Raw genomic sequence first — 27,252 nt, 5'->3', positions numbered from 1 at the left:
AAGGAGCTGGAGGAGCTTTGAGGGTGGCAGCGGGCAGGCCTATTAGGAGGGTGTTGCAGTAATCTAACTTGGCGAAGAGGAGGGATTGTAATACTATCCTGTAATCCGGGGGATGTAGCAGGGGTTGGAGTTTCTTACAGGTCTATCCTGTAAAGTGCGGCCGCGTTTACCCTGCTCCTAAGCCGCGTTTTACTCACTTTCCGGCCGCGTTATCCCTTCCTGCGATCTCGAATCCACTTTAACCTACTCCTACCGCGTCCTAAAATCCCCGGCCAACCCCTTCCGCACGCGGCATGGATATTGCATGCAAACAAGCGAATTAGCTATTCCCTAGCATCCCGTAACCCGCGCCCCGACTATCGCTATCTTTCCCTGCCGTTTTGTCACGCGTTTAACCTGCTAACTTACCGCCTACCCTGACCCCTGCGGTAGAGGCAGGGGTAAGGGTAGGTGGTAAGCTTTCCCCCAGCCCCCGCTCACCTGCCCCGGCCGCAATCATGGGTGCCGGTCTCCGGGGCAGCCCCAGTCCTCTCCCCTCCTCCTGAAGCAGGGCGTGAAAAGCAGCCTTGCTCCGGGAGGAGGGGAGAAGAGACACTGACAGCGGCGAAGCAAAAAAAAAAAAAAGCGAAAAAACCGTAAAAGCAAAAAGTAAGTCGCTTCGCCGCTGTCAGTGTCTCTTCTCCCCTCCTCCCGGAGCAGGGCGCGAAAAGCAGCCTTGCTCCGGGAGGAGGGGAGAAGAGACACTGACAGCGGCGAAGCGACTTACTTTTTGCATCCCCGATCTCCTGCCTCCCGCTGCGCGACTTACTTTTTTTGCAGGCGTCCAGCCATCTGGAAGAAGATATCGTGGCTCCCGGGGAAGATGGATGCCAGCACGGGGGAAAGCGGCCCCTGTGCATGCAATTGGATTCTCAAGACGTGACGTCACGTCTTGAGAATCCAATTGCATGCACAGGGGCCGCTTTCCCCCGTGCTGGCATCCATCTTCCCCGGGAGCCACGATATCTTCTTCCAGATGGCTGGACGCCTGCAAAAAAAGTAAGTCGCGCAGGGGGAGGCAGGAGATCGGGGATGCAAAAAGTAAGTCGCTTCGCCGCTGTCAGTGTCTCTTCTCCCCTCCTCCCGGAGCAAGGCTGCTTTTCGCGCCCTGCTCCGGGAGGAGGGGAGAAGAGACACTGACAGCGGCGAAGCGACTTACTTTTTGCTTTTACGTTTTTTTCGCTTTTTTTTTTTTTTTTGCTTCGCCGCTGTCAGTGTCTCTTCTCCCCTCCTCCCGGAGCAAGGCTGCTTTTCGCGCCCTGCTTCGGGAGGAGGGGAGGGGGGACTGGCTGTATCTGTCATTTCAAATGACATTTGAAATGACAGATACCAGCGTGGCGTGAAGCGTTAGGCCTGCGCACCCAGGATACTGTATAGGCGCTCTATCCAGTAAAATGGGTTGCGCGGGCCTAAGGCTTCACGGACCCTTCTTAGACGCGGTTTTCATTTGCATAAAATTATTGTTCAGGATCGAGCGGTAGGTGTGCTGCACTGTGCGTGTGGCAACCGCGGGTGCCGCAGGCACTAACGCAGCTCTTCCTACCGCTCGGTACTGGATAGACCTGTTAAGGATTTGTAGTTTGTAGAAACCTTCTTTTATCAGTGTGTTGATATGATATTTAAAATTTAATTCCTTGTCCAAGGTGACTCCGAGGTCTCTAACCGTTGTGAGCGATTTGTATTTGAGCGGTGTTGTAGGGTCAGTGGTGGGTGTTGAAGTTTTGCTGGAAAGGTGAAGAATTTCCGTTTTGCTCTGGTTGAGCATGAGTGCCATTTGGGTGAGGATACATTTTATATCAGTAAGGTATGTTTCCCATCGGCTTAGTGTATTATTGATGCTATCTCTGATGGGAAGTAGAATCTGTACATCATCGGTGTATAGGAAATAGGAAAGGCCTGCTTTGTCCAAATAGTTGCATAATGGCAGCATATAAATATTGAGGAGGGTAGGGAATAGGGATGAGCCTTGTGGGGACTCCCTGTAAGAAGGGCATTAGTTCTGATGTTGTACTATTGTAGGTTACCTTAAAGGATCTGTTAGAGAGGAATGATTGAAACCATTGGAGGATGGTGCCATTAAGACCAATTTCTCTTAGTCTGTGAATTAAGATCTCATGGTTGACAGTGTCAAATGTGGCAGAAATGTCAAGAAGTATTAGGAGGAAGGAAGTACCTTTGTCAAACCCTCAAAGTATTTTATCTGTGAGGGTAAGTAGTAGTGATTCAGTACTGTGAAATTTCTTGAACCCGTGTTGAGCAGGAACAAGTATATTTTGGTTTTCAAGGAATTCTGAAAGTTGGTGTTTAACTGTTTTCTCGATGACCTTGGCCAGGAAAGGCAGGTTAGAGATGGGTTAGTAGTTGGACAGGATGGTCGGATCCAGTTGAGGTTTCTTTAGAATAGGTTTAACCATGGTGCTTTTAAGGGAATCTGGGAGGAGACCTTGTTCGAGGGAAAGGTTGATGATGTCTACAATGGGTGTTGCTAGGCAATTCGGGATTAATTTGAGGGTTTTGTTGGAATGGGGTTGAGTTGGTGTGCCACTGGGTTGATCTTCCAGACAATAGATTCTACCTTGGTAGAGGCAATGGTCTCAAATTGTGACCATTTTGATGTAGTAAGGGATGATGGTGTAGGGGGTTCAAGGTTGATTGGTGGGCTATTTGAACTTAGTTTGGATGTTCTGTCTTTAATGTATTGGGCGAATTTTTAACTGGATATTGTTGGGGTATCTTTTTGAGGTGTGTTGTTGATGGGCCGAGTTAGTTGAGTGACATAATCAAATAGGACTCTCGGGTTGTATTGATAGTCATGAATTCTTTTAGTGTAGAAATTCTGTTTGGCTTTGTTGACGTCTGTTGTATATATATAGAGCAGTGTTCTGTATCGGTCACGTAATTGGTTTGTAGGGTTTTTTCTCCAGGCTTTTTCTGCTTGCCTTAACAGGCTTTTTATGTTTTTTAGCTCCTGGTTATACAAAGGTGCTTTACGTTTTGCTGAGGTACTTTTTTTTTTTTTGATGGTTGGGCATATATTTTTTGCTATCTCCGTGTTGATTGCGGTCCATGAGTTAACTGCAGTTATGGTATTAGATGTATCCAGTTGTTTTAGGGCTTCCGGTAGGGTTTTTTCTAGGATCTCACTGGAGCACGTTTTGGTGAATTCGATGAGTTTTTTGTCTTTGTGAGTATGGATATGGGCGTAGTCCACTTGGAGCTTGGTTTATATTAACATGTGGTCTGACCAGGGGACGGTGGTGGTAGAAGGGGGGGGGGGGAATTGAATGTTACTTTGTTGTTGATGAATATCAGATCCAGGGTGTGGTCTGATTTTTGTGTGGGGGAGTTGATTATTTGTTTGAAGACCATAGCAGTTAGAGTTTTGAGGAGGAGCTTGCATGATGGGGAGTGGGGAGATTTGTTGATGTGGAGGTTGAAATCTCCTAAGATGACAGTAGGGTGATTGGTGTTGATGCAAGATGATATGGTTTCGATGAAGGGGCAGTGATCCTTGTTGAGAGCAAGCACAGACTATTGTAACTCTCTGCTATTAGACCACAATCAACAATTAGGCCACTGCAAATATTGCAAAATTCCGCTGCCAGAATATTGACTGGCAAAAAAAGAAGGGACCACATTACAGGAACACTAGCCGAACTACACTGGCTTTCAATCGAACAAAGAATTCAATATAAGGCATAATGTATAATTCACAAACTAATCCACGATGAAAAAGCCGACTGGCTTAACACAGCATTGCGTGTACATGTCCCACACAGAAACCTGAGATCTGCTAATAAGGCTCTACTAACCGTCCCCTCTGTTAAATCAGCACGCCTCACACAAGTAAGGGAAAGAGCACTGTCACTGGCTGGTCCTGTGCTGTGGAACACCATCCACTCGAGATAAGGCTACAGAGAGATTTTAAAATATTCAGAACCAACTTGAAAACCTGGCTCTTTAAACAAGTTTTTTGTAAAGAAAAAGAGAAAGAGAAATACAGTTGATTGGAAAGGTCACACCAAGCAAACAGCTGTTATTTTTAATCTATAAATATACCTTAATGTTAAATTTGAACCGCCTAATATTTCCTAACAAACAGACATAACTTATACACATAGTTTATTATATTAAAATGTTACCATACTATGATGGCATATGTTAACTTGTAATCTATACCACTCATACTGAACTTTATCGTGACTTTATGTAAACCGTTGTGATGGTTACCTACTAAACGACGGTATAGAAGAGTTTTGAAATAAATAAATAAATAAATGAGAGCGCTCGGAGGGGCATAGATCAGCAGGATTTGTAGAGCTTTAGACTTGAAGATACTGATTTCGAGGGATAGTGGGGGGTTGATGGGGAGAGTACTGAATTTTAAGTTTTTTGGCTGCTAGAAACAGTAGGCCGCCTCCTTTTTTTCTGGGCCTTGGAATGGAGAAGATGTTGTAACTGCTTGTTGGTAATTGATTGATTGAGGGGGGTATCTGAGTTCTTGAGCCATGACTCTGTGATGAAGGTCTGGATTTTGGTCGGTGAGGAGGTCATTGAGGATGGGGATTTTCTTTATGGACTGTGCGTTCAGTAGGAAGAGGGTAAGGACTGATAGGGCAGCCATGTGTGGGTCATGGAATAGGGGAATGGGGATAAGTCTTCAGAGGTTGACTTCTGGTGTATTATACGGGTAGTGTTTGTAGGAGGTGTGGGGGCCTTGTGTAGGGTGTGTGAATCTTGTATCCATATTGTAAGAGGATGCTAGGGGTGGAGGTGTATAGGGGGGGCCTAGAGTGGAAGCAGGTATGGCAGGTCTGTGAGCGGGCCTGGGCTGATTGGTCATCGACTTCAGCTGCGGCCTTGGATACAGCCCTGAAGGGACGCCAGGCATGCGAGGTGAGGGAGGTGTGATTGGAGATGGTTATGTTGATTGTAGATTATTTATTGACCTTAGTCGCCTCTATGTTGAATAATGAAGTAGGCTGGTATATCACCTCTTACCAAGCAATGACCCTTCTCTCTGGCTCTGGCACTGAATGCTATCATGACATAAGTCTTCAGTCAGAGGGCTACTTGAAAATTACATAAAGCCCTAGCTGTGCTTTATCTCCAGGGAGCATAAATGCGGAATTGCAGTTGTCCAGGCCAGAGAGTACATAGTATACATGTAAAGCTCATTTTTTGTTAAGGGCAAGTTACACTAATCACCCTAAAAGACTTAACATTGGGCCCCTTACTTGGATCCTTACTTCACCTAAAAGTCTATCTGACAGAACCCTTTTTAAATTCCACACTAAACAAAATGTCTTCTACTTGCAGGCTGCTCTAATACCGTGTCAGCAGCTGTTGGACAACTGAGGAGGAGTGAGAGAGTTGTATAGGTTAGAGAATCCCAACAGCCCAAGAGCTGGTAGCTAGGAGGCCTGCTATTGCTTGGGACCAGACCTTCACAGACTGGCTGCCTCCCCTGTATTGGCCTGGCATGTGGATCTATATAATACCTGTTCACTAAGGCTGATAGTTAGCTAACAGGTATTATACTTGAACTCTGCTGCCTTGGCCTTAAGGCAATCCCCTTGAGTGTTCTCTTTCAACATGGACTGTGTGTGGCCTTTTGGTTAACACCATATAGTTATGCTGCTATCAGCTCTAACATTAGAGCTGTACTTTAGCTACTGGGTGCCACATCAGCTTTCTATGTTCTTTGCTGTAATCATGATTGTTCAAAAGGATAAGATGCTAATACAGTATATGTAATATTGCCATTTGTAACAATGTATATAGAGGTCTACACTGAATGTGCTGTTCATTTCAGTTACAATGTCATCTGCAATTATATATCTTGTCCTTGCAGAATATGATTACCAAATATGTTGACTTTCTTTCAATCTGTTGGCATTTGTTGTGTAATAAAGTGGTCACAGGTTTAAAAGAACACTTTCTGCTTGTCTGTTTTATTGTATGCTTTTTCTCTTAAGGTTTCACTAGGTCAAAGGTTTGGGATCCACATAACCCTGCATATTAGAGTGCCATTGGCTATTCCAAGTAGTCAGTTTTCTGGAAGGCAAGGCCATATAGCCTATGGCATACAACCAAAAGCTGATTGTATGCTCCCAAGAAAGTCAGTGAGAGCTAAACAGGAAGCTCCTTACTATGGAGCTTTAGTATTGGCTCCAGTTGCCTTCTCCAGAGAGCATACTCTTAGCTAACTGTTGGGTACATGGGCATGCCTTCATGCTGCTGTGTCTTTTCCTGGGGATCCTGCCTCTATGCTGCACTCTCCAGTCCTGGACTTGCTGCCTGCTACTTTACCTTTGCTGCCATGGACAGCTAAGGTTGATTGTTAGTGAACATGTGTTATACATATTCACATGCCAGGCCTGTACGGGAGCAGCCAGTCTGGTCCCAAGCAACAGCAGACCTTTTGGCTGTATGCTCTTGGGCTGTCAGGATTCTCTAACCTATACAACTCCCTCACTGCTCTTCGGTTGTATACAGAAATATGCCACCACTTCTATCTATGCACACATAATATATTGAGCTACATATGGCAGCATCTTTGTAGGCCTAACCTGCCAGTGTATATATCTGGTAGAGTAAGGCTCAAAAGATGTGGCCTGGTGTGGCAGCCTCTATGTGGAGTGTCCAGGATCTGTTCTACAGAGAGGAGAGTAAATAGGCCATGGTCTCAAAAAAGGGAATCTCTAATAGGAATGCTAGACAGCCTCAAGCAACCCCCCCCCCCCCCCAAAAAAAAAAAAAAAAAAAACAACAAAAAACAAATAAAAAAAAAAAGACCCAGCAAACCTTCCCTGGCAGATGAAGCTCTTGGAATGATGCATACCCCCAACTAACAGGACAATTAGGCCCACTCCAAGTACTAGGTAGAAGAGCATCAGGGTCTGGGGTGGAAAGGTGTACACTACAGGCAGATATCTACTCATCCAGAAATGTGACACACCATATCTGATGACTGACACTGTCAAGTTTCACATCCCCCTTCTCAATACAAGGAATAAACAGTATGAGCCATAGGTGGAATGGTCTTTGAGTAAGTATGAGGCCATGTTCTCCTCATACAATACAATCTTATCTCTGAGGCACCCATTGTAAACAGTGGAAGCACAGGATCAATTGTGTCAAATGCCAGTCTGTGCAAAATGGATGCACATACACTGCCTGCTCTGAAATATGCATAGATGTGGTAATGGAGGGAACAATGAGGCCAACATCACCCCCAGGCACAGATTTAGACCAAGGGTCTATATCTGTCACAGACTACCTACAGCAGTTTGTGCCCTTACATGTGGCCAATGGGTATGTTCTTGGCATGTCTGTGGCTGTCTGGTCCCTAAATGATAATGAGGGAGTCAAAATATGAACTTCGCACAGAAGATTATGTATACCTGCGAACATGACACACGTCTGTTGGAAGGATATATGATAGGCACTTTGTCACAGGTACTGACCCCTCAAGCCCTTCGATGGCAGTAAATGCTTGTCTTGCAAGATACCAACACAGAAAGTGCATAAGTCATCATGCCAACCACATGAATACCTCTGGGAGCAGTTGCCCCATATATTCAGCACAGTGACAGGTTTCTGAATGAAGCAGGTTCTAGGCTCCTGAGGTCATCAGCTGACAATAGCTTCTTTAACCTTTTTGCTATAAACAGAGCTGATGATTGAGAGTCTATCAGCACACCTACCCTGCTCACCACTAACTGTAAAAGTGACAAACACCACATGAAACACAGCCTATAGGACAACAACTTGTCTAGCTTGGCCACAAGTCCTCCCAGCCATGTGGATCAGCAAGGGCCTCCAACTATAAAACCTCTGAAAAGTGGTGACTGATCTTGGAAACGGATTATTCTGCAAGCTATTCCCCCAGGAGTCCTTAGTCTATGTGCTTTAAGGGTGGCCTCAGATAGCATAAGAACTGTAACTTGTACTAGCTATCACAACAAGCAAAATACTCTGTATATTTCATAGGTACACATATACAGCAGCACCACATAACTAGCACTGAGCTAGATCGGCCAAGGGCCTTGCAGCATTGTGACATCTCCATATTGGACAAAGGCTACCTGTGATGGGTCAAGCGAGCAAATAGCTTCTAACACACCTTTGTGTTGGGATCAATGACATGAACCTTTTCTTAAGAGGCATGTGAATGCTTTTAGAGTCATTAGAAACTATACTGTAATGTTGACATTTCTAAGGTGACTTGCAAATACAAGTGAAGGCATGACACCGTCTGATTCCCAATCCTGCCTTCACATAATCTGACTAGCATCCTTGTGTAGCCTCCCTGAGAAACTAACCTAACCAACATGACATCCATGGCCAAGGCCCTCACCATCTGTATTAGGGATGTGAATCGTTTTTTGACGATTTAAAATATCGTCCGATATATTTTAAATCGTCAAAAAATCGTTAGGGCCACGATACAATACCAATTCCCCCGATTTATCGTTAAAAAATCGTAAATCGGGGGAAGGGGGAGGGCAGGAAAACCGGCACACTAAAACCCCCTAAAACCCACCCCCGACCCTTTAAATTAAATTCCCCACCCTCCCGAACCCCCCCCCCCCCAATGCTTTAAATTACCTGGGGATCCGGCGGTGGTCCAGAACGGCGGCAGTCCGGAACGGCCCCCTCAATAGAATCGTGTTGTCTTCAGCTGGCGCCATTTTTCAAAATGGCTGCCGCAAAATGGCGGCGGCCATAGACAAAAACGATTCGACGGAGGAGGTCGTTCCGGACCCCCGCTGGACTTTTGGCAAGTCTTGTGGGGGTCAGGAGGCCCCCCCAAGCTGGCCAAAAGTTTCCTGGGAGTCCAGCGGGGTTCCGGGAGCGATTTCTTGCCGCGAATCGTTTTCGTACGGAAAATGGCGCCGGCAGGAGATCGACTGCAGGAGGTCGTTCAGCGGGGGTTTCAGACCGCCGCTGAACGACCTCCTGCACTCGATCTCCTGCCGGCGCCATTTTCCGTACGAAAACGATTCGCGGCAAGAAATCGCTCCCGGAACCCCGCTGGACTCCCAGGAAACTTTTGGCCAGCTTGGGGGGGCCTCCTGACCCCCACAAGACTTGCCAAAAGTCCAGCGGGGGTCCGGAACGACCTCCTCCGTCGAATCATTTTTGTCTATGGCCGCCGCCATTTTGCGGCGGCCATTTTGAAAAATGGCGCCGGCTGAAGACAACACGATTCTATTGAGGGGGCCGTTCCGGACCGCCGCCATTCTGGACCACCGCCGGATCCCCAGGTAATTTAAAGCATTGGGGGGGGGTTCGGGAGGGTGGGGGATTTAATTTAAAGGGTCGGGGTGGGTTTTAGGGGGGTTTAGTGTGCCGGCTCATGATTTTAACGATTTTTCACGATAGTTTACACACCCAAACGGCAACAATACGATTCCCTCCCCCTCCCAGCCGAAATCGATCGTTAAGACGATCGAGGACACGATTCACATCTCTAATCTGTATATGATAGTTTTAATTTTGCCTAGGTATGTGTAGCAGGCTGCATCTGTGTATGGGTGCATGCAACCATGAAGAGGTATGCTAGCTTGGAATGACCTGTGAGCATTGTGGGAATGCCACAATGTTGGACAGGTGCCTTACTAAAGGCTTTAACTGAAGGCCTGCTAAGTGAGCACTCTGATGTCAGCACTGTTTCTGACAAAATATTCTCAAAGAGCTAGGAATTTCCACTCAAAGTAACAAACAACAAAAAAAGCCTAGATCTTCATTAATACCCCACAATTAGTAGCATATATGAGATTGACTCTACATTGTGTCTAACATATTCATATGTTAAAAACTTTTATTTGCAAAGAAAAGTGAAAATCACAAAAATGTGGAGCCAGGAATATGCACTCCAAATAATCAATATCATGTACCAAAGGAGATGCAAAAATAATTGAGAGGTCCAAAGCTTAATATATAGAGAAAACAAAGTTTCCTTTTATTCAAAGTGGCAACTCCATTGCTCAATTGTCAAGCATAACAGTTCTCTTTAGGGTCCCCCGACACGGACCCCGTGTTTCGCCCAAAGGCTGCGTCGGGAGGGACAAGTTAAATTATTTGAAACTGAAACATAAATAATACATGTATAAATATTTATAAAGTAGGACCGCAAACAAACCTTAAGGACATTTTAGTTCACTCACATTTTCAAGACCCTTCGTTGTCAAGCTTTGAATAAAAGGAGACTGTTTTCTCTATATATTATTAAGCTTTGGACCTCTCAATTCTTTTTGCATCTCCTTTGGTACTTGACAAAGCAAAATTTAAAAAATAGTATTTTTATGCAAATGTTGAAGTGGTCCGGGTGGTGCGGGCATGCTGTCAGGCTTGCTGATGCGTAATTATAAGTTTCATTAAGTGTACATTTTTAAATTACACAGAAGCTCACATTATTAAAAAAAAGTTGATGGATTATGTAGATTATTAAGTGGACAAGATTCTTTTTTTTGGAGCACTGTTTCTGAAACAGATGGGGCAGTCTTATCAGCAGTGTTTTTGCAGGTCCACGTGACACAAAGCATCCCAAGTACAGGTGCATAACTTCACATGCACACGAATGTCAGCTATGAGATGAGGCTGTAAAATGGCAACTCTGTGACTGATACTTTAAACTGTCTACCTGTAGCTATTGGTGGTGCCTTTAAGCTCCAAAGCTACTTGTGATTTATAGGATTTCTAGAACTGTTGCTCTCCATATTCAAGGCCCAGCTGGAGTTCCATCACACCTATCTCATGCACATGTGAGGGCTAGGACACGGTTAAGAACATGCCATACTGGGTCAGACCAAGGGTCCATCAAGCCCAGCATACCGTCCCCAACAGTGGCCAATCCAGGCCACAAGAACCTGGCAAGTACCCAAAAACTAAGTCTATTCTATGTTACCATTGCTAGTAATAGCAGTCAACTTAATTAATAGCTGGTAATGGACTTCTCCTCCAAGAACTTATCTAATCCTTTTTTAAACACAGCTATACCAACTTCACTAACCACATCCTCTGGCAACAAATTCCAGAGTTTAATTGTGCATTGAGTAAAAAAGAACTTTCTCTGATTAGTTTTAAATGTGCCACATGCTAACTTCATGGAGTGCCCCCTAGTCTTTCTATTATCCGAAAGAGTAAATAACCGATTCACATCTACCCATTCTAGACCTCTCATGATTTTAAACACTTCTATCATATTCCCCCTCAGCTGTCTCTTCTCCAAGCTGAAAAGTCCTAACCTCTTTAGTCTTTCCTCATAGGGTAGCTGTTCCATTCCCCTTATCATTTTGTTAGCCCTTCTCTGTACCTTCTCCATCGCAATTATATCTTTTTTGAGATGCGGCGACCAGAATTGTACACAGTATTCAAGGTGCGGTCTCACCATGGAGCGATACAGAGGCATTATGACATTTTCCGTTTTATTCACCATTCCCTTTCTAATAATTCCCAACATTCTGTTTGCTTTTTTGACTGCCGCAGCACACTGAACCGACGATTTCAATGTGTTATCCACTATGACGCCTAGATCTCTTTCTTGGGTTGTAGCACCTAATATGGAACCTAACATTGTGTAACTATAGCATGGGTTATTTTTCCCTATATGCATCACCTTGCACTTATGTACATTAAATTTCATCTGCCATTTTGATGCTCAATTTTCCAGTCTCACAAGGTCTTCCTGCAATTTATCACAATCTGCTTGTGATTTAACTACTCTGAACAATTTTGTGTCATCTGCAAATTTGATTATCTCACTCGTCATATTTCTTTCCAGATCATTTATAAATATATTGAAAAGTAAGGGTCCCAATACAGATCCCTGAGGCACTCCACTGCCCACTCCCTTCCACTGAGAAAATTGTCTATTTAATCCTACTCTCTGTTTCCTGTCTTTTAGCCAGTTTGCAATCCACGAAAGGACATCGCCACCTATCCCATGACTTTTTACTTTTCCTAGAAGCCTCTCATGAGGAACTTTGTCAAACGCCTTCTGAAAATCCAAGTACATTACATCTACCGGTTCACCTTTATCCACATGTTTATTAACTCCTTCAAAAAAGTGAAGCAGATTTGTGAGGCAAGACTTCCCTTGGGTAAAGCCATGCTGACTTTGTTCCATTAAACCATGTCTTTCTATATGTTCTGTGATTTTGTTTAGAACACTTTCCACTGTTTTTCCTGGCACTGAAGTCAGGCTAACTGGTCTGTAGTTTCCCGGATCGCCCCTGGAGCCCTTTTTAAATATTGGGGTTACATTAGCTATCCTCCAGTCTTCAGGTACAATGGATGATTTTAACGATAGGTTACAAATTTTTACTAATAGGTCTGAAATTTCATTTTTTAGTTCCTTCAGAACTCTGGGATGTATACCATCCAGTCCAGGTGATTTACTACTCTTCAGTTTGTCATTCAGGTCTACCACATCTTCTAGGTTCACTGTGATTTGATTCAGTCCATCTGAATCATTACCCATGAAAACCTTCTCTAGTACGGGTACCTCCCCAACATCCTCTTCAGTAAACACCGAAGCAAAGAAATCATTTAATCTTTCCGCGATGGCCTTATCTTCTCTAAGTGCCCCTTTAACCCCTCGATCATCTAATGGTCCAACTGACTCCCTCACAGGCTTTCTGCTTCAGATATATTTAAAAACATTTTTACTGTGAGTTTTTGCCTCTACAGCCAAATTTTTTTCAAATTCTCTCTTAGCCTGTCTTATCAATGTCTTACATTTAACTTGCCAATGTTTATGCATTATCCTATTTTCTTCTGTTGGATCCTTCTTCCAATTTTTGAATGAAGATCTTTTGGCTAAAATAGCTTCTTTCATCTCCCCTTTTAACCATGCCGGTAATCATTTTGCCTTCTTTCCACCTTTCTTAATGTGTGGAATACATCTGGACTGTGCTTCTTGAATGGTATTTTTTAACAATGACCACGCCTCTTGCACACTTTTTACTTTTGTAGCTGCTCCTTTCAGTTTTGTTTTTTTTTTGACAATTTTTCTCATTTTTTCAAAGTTTCCCATTTGAAAGCTTAGCACGAGAGCCGTGGATTTGCATACTGTTCCTCTTCCAGTCATTAATTCATATTTGATCATATTATGATCACTATTGCCAAGCAGCCCCACCACCGTTACCTCTCTCACCAAGTCCTGTGCTCCACTGAGAATTAGATCTAAAATTGCTCCCTCTCTTGTCGGTTCCTGAACCAATTGCTCCATAAAGCTATCATTTTTTCCATCCAGGAACGTTATCTCTCTAGCGTGTCCTGATGATACATTTACCCAGTCAATATTGGGGTAATTGAAGTCTCCCATTATTACCGCACTACCAATTTGGTTAGTTTCCCTAATTTCTCTTAGCATTTCACTGGCCGTCTCACCTTCTTGACCAGGTGGACGATAGTATACTCCTATCACTATAGTCCTCCCCAACACACAAGGGATTTCTACCTGTAAAGATTCAATTTTGAATTTAGTCTCATGCAGGATGTTTATTCTGTTGGACTCTATGCCATCCCAGACATAAAAGCGCCACACTGCCTCCCGGGTGCTCCTCTCTCGTATTGCGATATAATTTGTACCCCGGTATAGCACTGTCCCATTGGTTGTCCTCCTTCCACCATATCTCTGAGATGCCAATTAAGTCTATGTCATCATTCACTGCTATACATTCTAATTCTCCCATCTTACTTCTTAGACTTCTGGCATTAGCATACAAACATTTCAAAGTTTGTTTTTTGTTTGTATTTTCATTCTGCTTTTTAATTGATAGGGATAAGTTACAATTTTTTAGCTCAGGTGAGTTTTTAGTTACAGGCACTTTGACTACTTTTCTTATTATTGGAACCTCACTGGCGGGATGCCCTAATTCTAATGCATCATTAATATCCATTGAAGATACCTCTCTCTCCGAACCATGCGCTGCTGAGCGACTGTCAGCTTTCCCCTTTGTTCTAGTTTAAAAACTGCTCTATCTCCTTTTTAAAGGTTAGTGCCAGCAGTCTGGTTCCACCCTGGTGAAGGTGGAGCCCATCCCTTCGGAAGAGTCTCCCCCTTCCCCAAAAGGTTCCCCAGTTCCTAACAAAACTGAATCCCTCTTCCTTGCACCATCGTCTCATCCACGTATTCAGACTCTGGAGCTCTGCCTGCCTCTGGTGACCTGCGCTTGGAACAGGGAGCATTTCAGAGAATACTACCCTGGAGGAGGTTTTGGATTTAAGCTTTCTACCTAAGAGCCTAAATTTGGCTTCCAGAACCTCCCTCCCATATTTTCCTATGTCATTGGTGCCCACATGTACCACGACAGCCGGCTCCTCCCCAGCAGTGTGGACACTTAAAGGTTGTGATTAACCAGTGAGATTTCAACTGTGCCAAATGGAAGGATTGGAAAAGGCCAATGTTTAAAGTGAACCTATAGAAAGTATGTAGTGATTGCTCACATACCAAGCTTTATGGTTAATGCATTGTTTAGCTTCACAAGATTAGCAGGCCTCTCAAGGATAGGGTGAGAAAGCCAGGCCCTGGCACAATGTCATTCAGACATAACTGTACAAGTCACTAGGGGTAGGCACACCAAGCAAAATGCTGCAAGCTAGACCAAGTTATGTACACTGTGTTGGCAATCCTACACGAACTCTCTTGCAACACATGACTCTTTTAGATTCACTATCGGAAGACATTAAGCCAGCCACATGCATTTTGTGTTATCTTTACTTTGACTACAATTTTTCAAGTACAGTCTACTGCTCCATTGTAAAGATAAAGCCTAGGTATGCATACATGGTTTCTGTTACACACTGACACAGACAGAGGAGCAGGTAGTGAAAGAAAGATGATTGAGAGGAGAGCAGCTGCCAACACTCTACTGGCCTCCCTTCCCTGGAAGGTGAAGGGGTAGTTGAGGCCTAACACGCAAAATAGCATTCTATGAGGTTTTGACAAAGCTGGCTGCCACTCAGCATGGTGTTCTCAGTTTGTGCAGATGCACATGGGGGATCCAGAGGTAGATCCGGAAGTATCTCCATTGGTACCCCATGGGGTAGAGCAAGATTATGGAATATACAGCAGAGCAGCACTATATCTGCTACTTTGGGTGGGTCATACATGAAAGCTCCACCCATTTTGTCCAAATGGTGAAATCTACTTTTGAGAACTCTGAAGGTTCATTCTATGACATAGCAGGTAGAACATTAAGCCTTGCTGTACCTCGTCTCTGCTGATATGTTGGGAATAGCAATGGGGATGAGAAGCCAGATCCTGCAACCATATCCTGAATCTCCTGTGGAAAAGACAGAATGGGGGCATCATTCACATCTCAGTCATTTTGAGATATGGCTGCCAAACCACAGCATGCTAAAAGACAGTAGAAGCTAACCTCTAGCTTAGCATGAGCCTTAAAAGCTTATTTCCCTGCCTTAAATGCATGCCACCTTTTTCTGGGATACTATATGACCAGTACAGCAGTAGCTGAATCTAGGTCTGATCTTCCAGACTAGTAAACTGCATCTGGGGATTCCACCAAATGTGTGGCAGCCCCTCACAACCAAGTTAAGGTCACTCATTCGTAGCAGTCATCAAACCCCGAAGCAGTACATCAGAGTTGTCTCACCTATCCTAACAGAAAAACCTCTACCTCGTGGTCTGAATGTGCAGGTCCCTCTCTGCTCTGCAGTATTCTCCAGAGATACAAATTTGTCAGCCCTGACACAGGGAATATGCTAGGCCCAAAAATGCATAGGCTGTTGCTTCTGGTTTACATGTGTGATGGGCAAGACAAATTGTGCCTGACATCCTGGCTGACCCATCACTAACAGGACATTAGGGATGTGAATCGTTTTAGGACGATTAAAATTATCGTCCGATAATTTTAATATCGTCTTAAACCGTTATGGAACACAATACAATAGAGATTCTAACGATTTATCGTTATAAATCGTTAGAATCGTGAGCCGGCACACTAAAACCCCCTAAAACCCACCCCCGACCCTTTAAATTAAATCCCCCACCCTCCCGAACCCCCCCCAAATGACTTAAATAACCTGCGGGTCCAGCGGCGGTCCGGAACGGCAGCGGTCCGGAACGGGCTCCTGCTCCTGAATCTTGTTGTCTTCAGCCGGCGCCATTTTCCAAAATGGCGCCGAAAAATGGCGGCGGCCATAGACGAACACGATTGGACGGCAGGAGGTCCTTCCGGACCCCCGCTGGACTTTTGGCAAGTCTCGTGGGGGTCAGGAGGCCCCCCACAAGCTGGCCAAAAGTTCCTGGAGGTCCAGCGGGGGTCAGGGAGCGATTTCCCGCCGCGAATCGTTTTCGTACGTAAAATGGCGCCGGCCATATGCGTATGGCCGGCGCCATTTTCCGTACGGAAAATGGCGCCGGCAGGAGATCGACTGCAGGAGGTTGTTCAGCGAGGCGCCGGAACCCTCGCTGAACAACCTCCTGCAGTCGATCTCCTGCCGGCGCCATTTTCCGTACGAAAACGATTCGCGGCGGGAAATCGCTCCCTGACCCCCGCTGGACCTCCAGGAACTTTTGGCCAGCTTGTGGGGGGCCTCCTGACCCCCACGAGACTTGCCAAAAGTCCAGCGGGGGTCCGGAAGGACCTCCTGCCGTCCAATCGTGTTCGTCTATGGCCGCCGCCATTTTTCGGCGCCATTTTGGAAAATGGCGCCGGCTGAAGACAACAAGATTCAGGAGCAGGAGCCCGTTCCGGACCGCTGCCGTTCCGGACCGCCGCTGGACCCGCAGGTTATTTAAGTCATTTGGGGGGGTTCGGGAGGGTGGGGGATTTAATTAAAGGGTCGGGGGTGGGTTTTAGGGGGTTTTAATGTGCCGGTTTTGCGATTTTTAGATTTTTAGATTTTTCACGATTTTTCACGATTTTTCACGATATCTTACCCCCCCAAACGGCAACAATACGATTCCCTCCCCCTCCCAGCCGAAATTGATCGTTAAGACGATCGAGGACACGATTCACATCCCTACAGGACATCACTACGAGTACCAGCAGTGTGGACACTTAAAGGTTGTGATTAACCAGTGAGATTTCAACTGTGCCAAATGGAAGGATTGGAAAAGGTAAATGTTTAAAGTGAACTTATAGAAAGTATGTAGTGATTGCTCACACATCAAGCTTTATGGTTAATGCATTGTTTAGCTTCACAAGATTAGCAGGCCTCTCAAGGATAGGGTGAGAAAGCCAGGCCCTGGCACAATGTCATTCAGACATAACTGTACAAGTCACTTGTCATATCACCAATGCTGTTACATCTCCCACAGCTTCCCCCCTCATGTCCATTCCATTTGCTGCAAACACATAGCCAGAGATGAAATAGAGAAAGAATCATCTTTCTTAATCTACGGGCCAACCATTATAGGAGAAACCATCCTCAAAATTTTCAAACAGACCGTATTGCTTAAGTATAAAGGAATCGTGCACGGCTCAAGGGTACCTGGCGACCATGCCGAGGATGCGCATTCTAGCGTCACATCTATTATGGAATGCAGTAGGACACCTTGATTTGTATTAACTCCTCCCACTTGCATATTGAGGGAGTGGAAGAGCTTTCTGTTGGGGAAGATCTCCTCCCTGTCACGAGGTGGGATGATGGCTACGTGAGTGCAGTCGATAGCTCCCAGAACATTGGGAATGTTAGCGATGGCATAAAAGCCTCTTTTTAATTCCATCAAGTCCTGCCTGTCCCAAGGAAATGCTATGTAGTGATTGTTATGACCTGGTCCAGAAAGCTGGAAAAAGTGGTTTGGGACATTCCCCCTACAACCCCTACTGTCATTTGGAAGGAGCCGGTTGCCATGAAATGCAGGGTGGCCAATAGTTTGGTGAGGCCTGGCACAGCTTGGGACCTTTCTGTGACCGGATCCAGATCTCCTCGGATTTCTTCATATAATTCTAGAGATGTGAATCGTGTGCCCGATCGTCTTAACGATCGGGTTCGGCTAGAGGGGGGAAAAAATCTGATCGTGGGTGATGTGAATCGGAATTGGTTCCGATTCACATCGTTATTTTTTTTGTAGTGAGGCCCGATCCTTTAAAATTAACCCCTTACCTTCCCCCACCCTCCCGAACCCCCCCTCCCAAACTTTTTACGATTACCTGGTGGTCCAGTGGGGGCGCGGGGACTGATCTCCCGCTCTCGGGCCATCGGCGCTATTTTGGCTGCCACTCAAAAATGGCGCTGATGGCCCGATAAAAAAAAAAAAAACCTGACCCTTTAAAAACGACCCCTTAGCTTCCCCCACCCTCCCGAGCCCCCCAAAACATACCTGGTGGTCTAGTGGTGGTCCCAGGAGCGATCTCCCGTTCTCAGGCCATCGGCTGCCACTCATAAAGATGGCGCCAATGGCCCTTTGCCCTTACCATATGACACGGTATCCGTGCCATTGGCCGGCTCCTGTCACATGGTAGGAGCACTGGATGGCCGGCGCCATCTTTACGATGGCGGCGGCCATCTTTACGAAGGCAGTGGCCATCTTTAAAGATGGCGCTGGCCAGCCAGTGCTCCTACCATATGACAGGGGCCGGCCAATGGCACGGATACCCTGTCATATGGTAAGGGCAAAGGGCCATCGGTGCCATCTTTATGAGTGGCAGCCGACGGCCTGTGAACGGGAGATCGCTCCCGGGACCACCACTAGACCACCAGGTTTGTTTTGGGGTAATCAGGAGGGTGGGGGAAGCTAAGGGGTCATTTTTAAAGGGTCGGGTGGGTTTTTTTTTTATCAGGCCATCGGTGCCATTTTTGAGTGGCAGCCAAAATGGCGCCGATGGACCGAGAGCGGGAGATCGGTCTCCGTGCCCCCACTGGACCACCAGGTACTCGTAAAAAGTTTGGGGGGGGGGTTCGGGAGGGTGGGGGAAGGTAAGGGACTCATTTTATAGGGTTGGGGTGGGTTTAGGGGTTTTTTGGTGTGCCGGTTTTCCCCGCCCTCCCCCGATTTACGATTTTTCACGATAAATCGGGGGGAATTTCTATTGTATTGCGACTCTTAACGATTTTTGATGATTTAAAATATATCTGACGATTGTTTTAAATGGTCAAAAAACGATTCACATCCCTATATAATTCCAGGATAGCCTGAGAGCTGAGGCGATATCTGCTAACATTATAATCCACTGGCATGCCCAGCAATGAGGCTCATGGAGGAAAGATGTGCACCCTATAACTTTTCAACCATGCAGCCTACATGCCAAATAGTGCTGTGGGCCCCGACCCTCTCCCTTAGAGGCTTGGGCTCCAATCGATGGACCTCCCTAGGAGGAGTTGGAACTTCCCTTGCCTGTTCTTGTGGTTGTTATTGTTCTTCTTGTGTTTATCGGCAGCAAGCCTTCTGAAGCATCCAATATCCCCCAACAAATAAACTTGCCACAAACATTATCGGTTTAGGAAGACAGGCCAGGTAAGAACAGGTATTTTATTGACGCAGTAGGGCATGGTAGGTGGGTCTGATAGAAGCCTCATTTTATCACATGCTATAATAGCTGCAATAATATCAGTGATAATAGCCGCATTCCACGATAACAGCCAAGGGTGCGCGATAAAAACTTTTTTCCCTTCTACCACAAAAAAAGGTCTAGTTATTTCTTACATTAAATCCCGCGTTAGTGTGCATTAATCTATCATGGAATGTGGTAGGACATCTTGATTTGTATTAACTTCTCCCACTTGCATACTAAAATTAAAATTTGCATTCTAGCTTGCATTGCACTATTTATCACACGCACAATGCACTTTAGACCCCATTTAACGTGCATTCGGGCCCTAACACATTTTGATGAATGACATTATTAGATGGATAAATGCTGATATTCAGCATTATCTGACTAGTTAGCTGGATAAATTTAGGATTGCTATTTGGCTCTCATAAAGTTACCAGATTAATTTATCCAGCTAACCATAAGATAGCTGAGTATATTCAGTGGTGCCGTCATGCCACTGAATATCTCAGCTAATTTAGCCAAATAAGTTTATCAACTTTACTTTGCAGCCTGATGGGTAGACTATTGGACAGATGGGCAGACTGGATGGGCCATGCATTTTTTTTTTTTGCCATCATGTTTCTATGTTTCTATCAGCCCCTCTAAATTTAAGGACCCATTGTTGAAAATGAAAAAAGGGGTGCACAGGAGTAACCTGCACAGAGTGGCAGTTATGGACCAAAAGAGAGACCTTGGGGTAATAGTGTCTGCTGATCTGAAGGCAGTGAAGCAATGTGAGGAGAGGCTGAATAATCTAAATATGTATACCCTGGAGGAGAGGAGGTGCAGGGGAGATATGATACAGGCCCTCAAATACCTGAAAGGTATTAATGACATACAAACTTCAACTTTTCTGTTTGAAAGAAAACTAGAACTAGGAGGTCACGAAATGAAACTCCAGGAGGGATGACTCAGGAAATATTTTTTCACAGAGAAGTTAGTGGCTGCCTGGAATGCCCTCCCAGAAGAGGTAAGGATGAAAACAGTAGATGACTTCCAAAGGGCATGGGATAGACATACTGAACCTATGTATAAAGTTTTTTGACATTGTTCACTTGTTATCTTATTCAATTTGTTGCTCTTGTTTGCCAATTTTCGGCCACTCCTCTCCCTTTCTTTCTGTTGTCCCATTCCCAGTACCTGTTTGATGTATTTTCCACCATCAGGTCGGATGTAACCACTAATACCGGTATAAAAAAACATTAAATAAATAAATTAAATAAATAGTGGATCCTTAAACGCTTGATGTTGGATATGAAAAAAGGGGTGCATGAGAATAACCTGCAGAGTAGAGTAACTACCCTTAACAGAAGGCATGGGGGTAACCTGCACGGAGCAGCAAAGGCATGAGGGTAACTACACAGAGCAGCAATCACTACCTTTAAGAGAATGCATGGCGGTAACTGCACAGAACGGCAGCTACTTAACAGATGGCATGGGGGTAACCTGCATGGTGCGCCATTTACTACCATGAGCAACTTGCTGGACAGATTGGATGGATTATTTGTCTTTATCTGCCGTCATTGCTATGTTGCTATGTTTCTGAAATTTAGTCAATAAATAGGGCAATTTTCAAAAGTAGCTGCGTTGATGCATAGTTTGCAGTTGCTTTTACCTACAGACTTTGCATATTCCTCAAAAGGAGTGAGTACACTTTCCCTTTGGAAACTGACCCATGAAAAGTACCCACAGAACGTTTTTTCTTTATAGCAATGTGCAAAGATTTGAAATCTAATCTACCTGCATTGTTTCCTTCACCTGATTTAACCACACCATCAAGCCCACCTACTTTTTGCTTGGGTGAAAGCATATATATTATTCATCCCTGTGCATATTTTATCCACAAAATAGGTGGCCAATTTTCAAATAATTAATTCACCCAGATGTAAAGTGGCTTAATTCTGTGCCATCTATGGTATTTAACGAACCTTTTTCCTGTTTGATCTTTGAATTCAACTCAGTTAAACTTGCTAAGATCAGACTGGATTGTACCCCCTACCCACATGCAGTCTCAATGTCACAGACCACCCCCTCAGACCTGCCATCCCTTCCCAATACTAAAAAGCTCTGCCAAGTGCCAGGTAAGCACTTACTCACTGTCGGTGCTCTCAAAAACAGTGCTGAAAGCACCAGGAATGGGTAAGTGCTTACCTGGCTCCTGTCTAACGTTTTTAGTATCGGGGGGGGGGGGGGGGGGAAGCTCAGAAGATTGGGATTGTAGGTGGGGGGGAAACCAGGAGCGCAGCCCAATTTCTATATTTTAACAGAACAGGGGAAGGAGGTGGGGGCCCCTAACCTATGAACCCTGGACCATTATTTTCTAATTTAGGAGGGGCTTGGTGGAATGGAGGGTGCATGGCCCAGCAAGGCCATATATGAAATATGGGGAGTGGAGGGAGGGAATCAGGCTACATGCTACTTTATTTATTTAATCAAATTTTCTATACCGTCATTAAGACGAGCCATGACAACGGTTTACAAATTGTAAAATACATAAGATAAAACATACAATGTTAATAATCAGTTGGCATTTAAAATAACAATAATAATAAGAGTAAACAGTAACTAAAAATAAAAGCTAAAAGAATAAATAAGTAAAAGCTAAAAAAAAATAAGTACTAGAGTTAAAAGAAATTGACAGTAACATAGGCCAGATAACTTTAAAAACCTAACTGGTTATATTAAAAAAATAGCCAATAGTTTTTTAAGTTATCCGGCTACATGTAGTCAGATAAATTTTGGCAAGTATATTCGGTGGAACATTTATCCCACTGAATATCCAGAGGCTTGCCAGCTTACTGAATATGGACCTCCTAGTGGCTGGATTCAGAGTCCATGACTCCCCGCCCAGGGCTATCACTGCAATGAAAGGACTAAAATTAAGTTGGGAGAGGATATGAAATAGGGGAAAGAATATCTGGCTAGTTGCAGATGAAGTTTCATGGCACCAAGTTCCCAGCCCTAGTTCTGTCTGAGCTGGAAGGAACAAGAGGGTAGAAAAATAAGTCTCCTGAAGTCTTCAAAATCTTCACTAACCTATAATAATAATTTAGATGACAGTATTTTATTATTTTTAGTAAACTTTATTTCTTTTGTCCCTTTATGTTGTACTAACTCATGGAATATACCAGAATCATATTTTCAAATGGCTTTCTCTACTTTTGAATCTATGGTTAAAAACCAATCTTTTTGCATTATTTTACAATTTTTTTTAATCTTACCATAGTCACAGCATAAAGCATATGAGAAAACCTTTTGAAAATGGGGCCTCATATATTTTCATTGATGTCTGGAGGTTCTTTAAAGCATCTATTCAGCAATGGGATCTCATAAATCAGAAGGAAATGACCTTTTTCAAGAACAAAATCTCTGCTTATGTCTCTTCGGAAGTGAATAAAGTTATGATAGAAAAGCAAGAATGATGACAAGATTTATCGCACTGAGAAGCCTGTTGATCTATTCGACAATTTCACGTTTTGCAAGGAATACACAATTGCAGATATAATTGTTTATGCATTCCTGCAAATGCCAGCAAAGCCAAACATCTGTCATGCCAGCTGAAAAAGCACAATTCATTTAGTATAGTTAGTATTCCACTCATCCCTGAAAAGGTCAGTCATACTTGAACCAGCTTTGTGTGATTAGCCAGATCCTAGCAAATGACCATGCATAACTGAAACACACAGCTTGTTTCAACAGTAAAAGTGCCACTTATTCTTTCTTTCAAGACATCTTTCTTTAGGAAAACAGTACAAGATGTTTGGTTTAAAATGCATATTGCATGGATAACTATATTCAAACTACTTAAACTTGTATTATGTGCCGTATTTAAAAGGTTAATTAATAACCCAATCTGTTCTGCTTTTCTAATGCTTTAAGCAGCAATTACATTTTAAAGCTGTGTATTCCCATGCTACTAAATCCATAATATACAATCTTATCACCTACAAAATAGATCTAAATGTCTTGGTGTTGGAATCATTATAATAATGCTCTATAACATCACAAAAAATCCATCCCTTCCTTTCTATACTACCATACCTTTATCTACTCTCTCATCACCTCTAGCTTAGACTAATGCAACCCATAGTAGGTATTGCTAAATAAATCATAAGCTATTTTTCAAGGACTGATAATTACATGAAGCCAACATAGTTTTATTGTGCATAGGTTTGTACTGAGAAAGGACAATAGACATCTATAAATGGAAAAGTATGTGATTCTAGTGGTCTGATGTCTTTTAAAGGAATATCAGCTTATATCAGGACACGTGGAACATTTGTGTAGGACTCACAGCCAATAAGAAGGTAAGTACAAAGATTTTATACAATAATATGCTTTAAATGCATATATAAAAAAACTTTTGATAAAAATGGATTCAGGACCTATGATAATATAAATAAGGGCAAGGCAAAGATATAATTATTCAAATGAGCTTGGTGATGTATCTGCCCAAGATATAATGGTCCTTTCAATATTCACAGATTTATTCAAGAATATTCATGAATCTGCATTATTTACCATTTAAACAAGCTATTTTGATGTAAGCTTGAATTTATATTCATTTTGATGAAAGGCAACAAAGTGGAACTGTATTGTGTGTATTGTTGTTTCAAGTTTCCACCATCAGACTAAGACCTAAATTTATCATTTTGCTATAAATATAGCAAAAATAGTACCCATGATAAAAAAAAAAAGGGGGGGGGCATGGTTAGGCTAATTTTCCTGATACTGCGTTGTATAGATATTTACCGCAACACACAATACGATTATCGTACCACATGTTATTTTCACATCGCACACTGAGTAATCTACCACAGCCGCATTACCAGCCGAAAAGGTTTTTATCGCAAATGGGGCTGCTGAAGAGAGTACCTCTGTAGAGGCTCACAAAAAATGTTACTATTTATACCCCCTCTTACAGTAGTAAAAAAATTTCAAATATAAATGAGCCTCCACAGAGGCACTCTCTCTCTCCCTCCCAAACTGGCACTTGCGATAAATACCATTTCGGCTGGCAACCCCCGGCTAACACAGGCCTTATGTTAGGCAAAAAGGTGTAATTATTTCTGGTGTTAAATCCCATGATAGTGTGTGTTATTTTATCACATGCCACGTTAACCTACCCTCATTTCCATTTACTCCACCCAACCTCCTCCCACTCAAATACTAATTTTAAATGTGCATATGCATTTCGAGATGCAGTATTTATTGTGTGCATTACTGCATTAGGGCTCTAACGCCCACAGTAATGCCCTAACACATTTTGATAAATGACCCTGTAAGTTTGTTTGGCATTTTAAAGGAATATGACATCAGATCACTAGATGCCTCTCATTATTTCATTTAATTAAAAAAAATGTAAATGGTGATTAAATTATTCTTTATATCTCCTTAAGTGATAGCTAACTGTATGCTCCTGTGAGAGATTCCAAAAAGATTTCCTAAATGTAGCACATGTTTATTGTAGATACATACACTGTACATACCTATGTATATGAAGATCCACCTATAAGTCGATTACTTAAAAATAGTCATGTAGGGTTTAAATTGACTAATGACTTGTGGAAAAGCCAAATCAAAATGTTTTTGTATATCCTTCAGTAGCAATCATCAGTAAAACTGATTTTCATTGATAAAATCTTTGGTAAAAATTTCAAAATCACTGTCACCTACTGGCATTTCCTCAATGTTGGCATCAATGTCATGCTCCAAAACTACATCATCCTGACTGTTCTTTTGTGCTGTTTCTACATTTTGATTTTGTCTCTAAAAACTAAAATAATGTACAGTTAACAGAACAAGTTCTCCATGTGTTGAGTACGTCACTAGGTTATTTCTATTTTTGTCAATATAAAATCATAAAAAGAGAACACTGAAAGAAACCTCAAGAAGATGTCTGTGTGTCTGTTCCATCCTCTTTCCTCCAAGCAGGATCTATTGTCCTATATCATCCCATTCAAATATTTGTCTAACCAGTTCTTAAAAAGTCTCCAGTGATGAAGATTGCACTGCCACCCAAATTTATCTGTTCTAGAGGAACATTTTAAAACATCCACTTAGATTTAAAGTCTGTGGGTTGTTTGTACCCTATACCTACTACTACTTCTACATATTAAAATTTCTATAGTGCTACTAGATATACACAGCACTGAACAGATATACATAAGATTTCCCATGGTGTTAGAAATGCTTTTATGAGATTGAAGTTAATTAGACAAATGAAGCCTTTCATGGACCTTTTTGTTTAAATAAGGTTTTCTATGCATTAGTTATGTCTCAAATGGACTACTGCAATGTGCTGCAATTAGAAAATTGCAGATAAGAAGGGCAGCCATATTCTGTATTATCACAGGCAGTTCATGACATGTTTCAGCTGGACCATTACTTAGACAGCTATACTGGCAAGCTATAACTCAGCATTACAGATTTAAATGTCTGGTTTTGGCCTTCAGGATGGCGAAGGAGCTATGCCCCTCACATTTGAGCAGAAGTTTGAGATGGGTATCTAGCTGTCATAACTTGCGAATAAACCATATATATATCAACTTCAACTCCCAGTGGCAAAGGCTTTTAAGAATTTGAATTTATAGAATTGGGCCTTTTTGGCAGCATTACCAAAATGCTGGAATGAGTTTCCTCTAGTGTTTTGAGAGAAAAGTGATCTGCTCAAATTTCGAAAAGGTCTGAAAACAGATTGATGTCTCAGGAGAGTGAAGGGTGAGAAAAGGGGCTGACCATGGCACTGGTAGCCTCTGTGACATAGTAGGTCAAAGGCTATCGGCGCCATTTTGAAACCGGCAGCCGAGGGTGTGAGTGCAGGGGATGGTTTCCCGGACCCCCAGCTGGACCACCAGGGAGTTTTGGTAAGTCTTGGGGGGGTTAGGAGGGTGGGGAGTTTGTTTAAATTGGTTCCTTTAGGTGGCCGAATAATTTGGTGAAGATTCATTGTATTCGTGGGGAATCGCGACACGTTTCGCTTCCCCATGAATACAACGAATAGGGCCCTATACGTTGCGGATTCCCAATTTGTATGGAACGAATGCACACCCTAGTCAATACTACACAATAAATACATTTTATAACATTTACACCAGATAATTATCAGGTTTAAAAATATGTGATTAAGTTGGAAAATGTACACATGTGTCTTTTAAAATAGCAGCTTCTGCATGTAACTGTTAGCTTCGGGATGCCCCTAGACCACCCCTTTTTTACACGTGTACATGTATGTGTACAAGTGAACATGCACGTGTATTTCTACTTTTATAAATACGGAATTCATGAATAGAGGCTACTTACACGGATATGGTACTATATTTTTCGTGCAGAGCATTTTGAAAATTCACTTTGTAGATTTGAAAATCCATTCTCCATCGGTTGTTATCCAACCTCTACCTAAACACGCTGCCAGGAATGCCTGTTTTCAATCTGGCTAATAGTCTGTGTGCTATGGAATTGAGTAAAGGCAATTTTCAGACAGCCAATTTATCTAGGTAAATGGCTCTGAAAAGTATCCTTCCCATGCTTGACTACCCTTAGATGGTAACTTTAAAACGAGCATGCAAGCGCCCAGATGCTGGAATTTTCAATCGTGTGTGCAGTTGCGTGAATGATTTAAAATACACCTACCTTGTGTATGTATGCTCCTAATTTTAAGCGGTTACTCGAGCAAACATACTTCACATAACTTCCT

Source organism: Rhinatrema bivittatum, chromosome 1, assembly GCF_901001135.1.
Source record: "Rhinatrema bivittatum chromosome 1, aRhiBiv1.1, whole genome shotgun sequence".
Classification (NCBI taxonomy): Eukaryota; Metazoa; Chordata; class Amphibia; order Gymnophiona; family Rhinatrematidae; genus Rhinatrema; species Rhinatrema bivittatum.
The sequence above is the reverse complement of the archived record's forward strand: the minus strand, read 5'-3'. Positions refer to the sequence as shown.